This window comes from Cricetulus griseus, unplaced genomic scaffold (genome assembly GCF_003668045.3).
Source record: "Cricetulus griseus strain 17A/GY unplaced genomic scaffold, alternate assembly CriGri-PICRH-1.0 unplaced_scaffold_172, whole genome shotgun sequence".
In the NCBI taxonomy this organism is placed as follows: Eukaryota; Metazoa; Chordata; class Mammalia; order Rodentia; family Cricetidae; genus Cricetulus; species Cricetulus griseus.
Window position 1 is genome coordinate 35,393 of NW_023276889.1, and position 6,000 is coordinate 41,392.

Sequence of the window (6,000 nt, forward strand, 5' to 3'; positions counted from 1 at the left end):
TACTTATGAATCTTTGTGGATAGAGATTAAATAAACACAGACATCAAACTCTGGTTAAATAAAATCAAATGAACCTTAAAATATTGTTTCTGACTCTTTAGCTATTAATATTTCTACCAAAGTCAGAAGCCCCATGCTCTAGAGGTCTCTCTGCAAAATGAGATTTCTTGCTATGGCTATGCCAACATGTGCCTCCTGTTGTTTCAGGCAAACCCAGATACACTGACCCAATCTCAAAACAACATGGAAGAATGATTTAAAATCTGCTTTCTGCCGCATGCATTATGGCCCAAGACATGTATCCTGCTCTAACTCCCTGAACTACTCCATGAACAGCGGAGAAATCTCCGCAGACCAGAAACAACTTTTGTCCCCTGGAACTAAACAGCAATGAATCACACTATTGTGGCTGGTGGTAGCAGAAAGTTAAAAACACTCTAATCATGGGTTACTGAAGGACAATCCATATCACCATCTTTCTACTATTTTCTAAATTATTTTTAATATGAATAAGACATATGTGAAAGTAGAAAACATTACTCTGAAATTCTAGAAACCAGATTATCAGTTTTCCCATCTGTGTTCCCACTGCATACCAAACGCAGTGCCTGTGCATGCATACTGGGCTGTGATATTATAACCATCATATCCTCCCATGCCAGGGCAGTAAAGTCTCCACTATAGAAGAAATACATATACAGGGAGGTTCAGAGGACAAGGATAACCACCCAGGTTACTACATTGACCAAGAGAACCACAGTCTGTCTCATGTCTAGAAAAATTCCAGAGGAAATACCAGCTCATCAGACCTTCTCTGGACACCCTACACTCACCATGGTATAGCTTGGGTTCTTCCTTCCAACTCCCTAGAGAAGAAGGAGAGGAGAATCCTGGAAAAGAACTGCAAGCTCTCTGCCAACAGTACTCCTGATTGCTAAGCCTTCCCAGAGTCCTTCCTTTGCTAGGACTAGAATATTAGCAGCCCCACTACCAGGTAATCAGAAATCAAATGATACTATCACAGTCCTTCCCTCCTTTGCCCTTCCCTACCAAAGGGCCTAGTCAAGAAAAAAATGCCATTTACAGCATGCACAAAATTGACTCTGAATGGATCTTACAAGTACATGTTAAATGGGAAGTCCAGAAATTCTAGAAGACACTAGAACAACTAGGCCTCTCCAAGTTTGGCAACATGACTTCCAAAAGCACTTAGTGCTGACTACACAGATGTTTCTACCCAAAGATCCCTGATTAAAACACTTTCCACAGATGCAGCCTACAGAGTGAAGTATTCAACAGCCATCACCATAATCCGATGAGTTGCCAGGAACACATGGGACCTCACAGAACAATAATTTGGCAGCAGGTTCCTACCCAGCATCCAGGAAGGTCTTCCTCATGGCCTCCCATGCCTTCCCATTCCATCCTAGTCATCTGGGCATAGCATCCCCTTGCTCACCATGCTGTGTCATCTGTGGTCATCTCTACTCCACTCATAATCCCCTACAGTAGCACTCACAGCACAGCAATCAATACACTGGCACCTTATAACAGGAAATCTAATTCTAATGCTATGTGCATATTGGAAACAGAGAGAATTCACAAAAGGATTACAAAAAATAGTACACATGTTGACACAATGTTATTTCTATACTTACATAAACCTATAGCAATTGGCAAGGTGTACAATATTTGGGAAAGAATAAAGGAGATGGAGACAAATAGCCAAGAACAAAAGCAGGACAATATCATCAACTTCTCATCAAAGGACACTCAGCAAGGTAAACTGAGATCTTGACCAATGTTACCCAGTTACCTATGTTTCTTTTTGTTTTCAAATTAAGTAAACAGACTTCACAAGTGCCCCCCCAAAAAATAAGTAAAGTGGACCCTTAGACTGTTCTGCTTCTGAACCTCTAGCTATCGATATTTCTTCCAAACAGAGATTCCCCATGGTCTAGAGCTCTCTCCACAAATGGGAGTTATCTCTTGCAATGTTTCTGCAAACTCTCATATCCCATTGTGGTTTGAGGCAAACCCAGGCACACTGATGACCACACAGAAAAAAGTTAGAATGATTGAACATCTGCTTCCTGCCACATATATGAAGACCCAAGATGTGGATTCTGCCCAATCCACACACCCAACACCACGGACACCTGAAAAAATTCCATAGATCAGAAATTTCTTTTTCCCCTGGAAATCAACTTTCGTGAATCACATCATTTTAGCTGGTGTAGTCACAAATTTAAAAGCACTCTGGTCATGTATTAATGAAGGATGCTGCACATCACTTCAGTAGGATCAGTGGCATCAATTTTGTGGAGCATTTTAATGGGTTCTACAAGTGTGGTTTATTATGTTTTGCATTAACAAATGAAACTTGCCATTTGTTGGTGGCACAGGCCTTTAATCCCAGGCCTTTTTCTGTGCTTGAGAAACAGAGTCAGGTAGATCTCTGTGACTTCAAGCAAGTTCCAGATCAGGCTCCAAAGGAAAACCCTGTCTAAATCAAACAAACACACAAACAAACAAAAAACAAAGAAACAAACAAAAAACACAAAAAAACAAAGCAAAAAAAAACCTCAACTGAAGACCAGAGTGTTCAGTCAGGCAGTAGTTATCCAGAGATGCCAGATCACGGTGGAGCATACCTTTAAAACCCAGTACTTGGGAGGCAGAGGCAAGTGGATCTCTATTATTTCTAGGCATCCCTTGGATACACTAAATTCATCCAATCTAAAAGAGTAGTACAGCCAGGTAGTGTTGCCTCAAACCAATATCCTGTACTTGCTCCCTACTGTCACAAAGACCACACCTACAGCAAGATTTCCAGCCCCCAAATTGGGGTAAGAAGCCCTGTTCAACCATATGCCATCAGGTGAGAAAACCAGAGAGCAAATAGAAGTCAAGGAAAAAACACCCATTCCAACAAAGAGAGAGAGAGAGAGAGAGAGAGAGAGAGAGAGAGAGAGAGAGAGAGAATCAGCACCTAGACCTGACATGACCTCAAAGCAAGATAACTGGGCGCCAGCATAAAAGCATAACCAACAGCCACCAGAGCAATATGTCACTACCAGATTCTGGGTATTGTAATAGAGCAAGTCATGAATATTCCAACATATTTGAAGCACAATTAAGACCTTATTTATGAAGAAGGCATAAGTCCTCAAAGTTGAAATGAATTATTCCCATAAAGTATTTTGAGAAAGGAAGAATGAAAGTAAAAAAACTATGGTAATGTATTGATTTTGTTGTTACCCTTAGGTCAGTGTCTATCTTTTGGGGGGGATTAGGAGAGAAACTCAGGTTAGGCACTAAAGGAAAAACATGAGGAACCATTGTTTCTTTATTTTTCTCTTTTGCTTTGTCATTATATTTTATTGAGCTGGTTTCTTAACCATCCCAGGCCCACTTGGCCAGAGATATTGTGAACTCAGTGGAAGTCTTCCCACATCAACCATCAGTCAACACAATCTTTTTCAAACAGAAATCAGATATTCTCATCTAAGAACACACTCAGTCAGTGTTTGCTCAGATCATGCTAGAATTGGTCATGTTGATACCTGAGGTTAATTACGAGACAGAGACAGTAATATATGAGAAGGTTTTAAAATGCAAAGCCAATGTATTGACCATATGAATCACTTAAATGTCAAATACACAAACATAAAGACAGTAACAACTGGAAAACACAGAAATGCCAGAATGCCAGGAAATGGGAACAGGTACCTATCTAAGAAGAAAAAAACTAAAACTGTCTCTCCACAGGAACTTTTCCAAAAAACAAAAACTTCAGGAACTGATATACATATTTTACGAAGACAAATTGGTGAAGGTCCAACATTTTTTAAGAAAATGAATATAACTAGATAACCTACTAGAGTACACAAAATCACTCCACAGATTCACATGATATGAGGTCTATACTTGTCACAAAGAGACAACAATAAAAAACATGCAAAATATTTTTGAAAGAAATTAGGGGTTTGTGAGAAAAAGCTAAGAAATAAGACAGGAAAAATCTTGGCAACTTTTAATCAAAAGACCAAATAAACCATAGGAAAGGAAAGGGGTGATCATGAACCATGTTACCCAGCTCCATATAATTCTAAGGGCATAAAAGTTAAACAAACACAGACTTCACAACTTTCACAAAATCATTTCAAATTGACACTTGAACTGTTTTTTTCTGACTCTCGAGCGACTGACATACTTCCAAAATCAGAAGTACCATGCTCAAGAACTCTTTCCATAAATGGAGGTGATCTTTTGTTACAGATCAGAATCTCCTTATAATTCCTTTTCTTTCAGGTAAAAACTACCCCACTGATGCTCAGTCATAAAACAGCATAGAAAAAGAATTTAAAAGACCGATAGACCAATGGATTTGAATTGAAAACCATGATATGGAACCACATACCTCTGAAAACCTGATGCTGGACAATGAAGATAGAATTATACAATGTAAAAACGAAAGTGTCTTTGGCAAATAGTGCTGGCATAACTGGGTGCTGGCATGTAAAAGACTGCAGACAGGTGCATATAAATCACCATGCACAAAATGTAGGTGCAAATGGATCAAAGACATAACATAAATACACCCACACCGAACCTCTTAGAAGAGAAAGTAGGAGGTACCCGGAAGGATTTGTACAGTAGGCAGCTTCCTGAATATAACATCATTAGCACAGACACAAAGATCCACAATTAATAAATGGGACCCGCTGAAAATGAGATATTTCTGTAAGTCAAAAGACACAGTCAACAAAACAAAATGGCAGTCCAAAAAATGGAAAAAGATATTCATCAACTCCATATTTGACAGAGGTCTGAATTCCAAAATATACAAAGAACTCAAGAAACTAGTCACCAAAACACCAAAAAATTCAATTAAAAAGTGGGATATAGAATTAAAAAGAGACTAGCAATAGAGGAATCTAAAATAGCTGAAAGACACTAAAAATGTGCTCAATAGTTGGTGGTGGATGCCTTTATAACCAGCACTCGGGAGGCAGAGGCAGGCAGATCTCCGTGAGTTTGAGGTCAGCCTGGTCTGTAGAGTGAATGCCAGGATAGGTTCCAAAGCTACACAGAGAAACCCTGTCTCAAAAAAACAACAAAAAAAGTGTTCAATATTCTTTGCAATCAGAGAAAGGCAAATCAAAACAACTATGAGGTATCATATTGTTCTTGTCAGAATGGGTAAAATCAACAACACTAATGACAGTTCATGGTAGTGAGTATTGGGAAAAGAGCATTCCTCCACTGCTTCTGGAAATACAAGTCTTAAAACCACTTTGCAAATAAGTACAGAAGTTCCTCAGGAAAACTGGAATCAATATACCACAAGATACAGCAATTCCACTCATAGGTGCATAGTCAAAAGACGAACATTCAAAAAAAAGGATGTCTGTTCAAACATGTTCATAGCAGTATTATTTGTAATAACTGGAACCTGGATTTAACTTAGATGCCCCTCAACTAAAGAAAGGATAGAGAAAATGTTGTATAATTACACAATGGAATATTACTCTGCAGAAAAAATAATGGAATCTTAAAATTCATGGGCAAATGGATGGAAGGTAGCCCAGTCACAAAAAGAAAAATGTGTTATGTGCTCTCTTTTATATGGGTTTTAGACATGAAAAAATGATTAACAGTCTAAAATCTACATCACCAGAGAAGCTAGGAAACAAGGAGAATCCTAACAGAGGTGAGAGGGACAAGAGCTCCTGAGATAATTGGTGCCATGTGGGCAGGAGAGAAAGATTTAGGAGAATGAAAAGGGGAGAAGAGGTGGGGGGCAGACAAGTTGAGGGAGAAGCAGGATTGAGTCAGGGGAAGAATAGAGGAGAGCAAGAAAAATATAGCATAATAGACAGAGCCATTATACATTTAAAGAGAAATCTGGCAGTAGGCAAATGTCCAGTGATCTACAAGGATGACACCAAAAAAATGTAAGCAATAGTCAAGTTTTCCTTAAATGCCTTTCTCTAA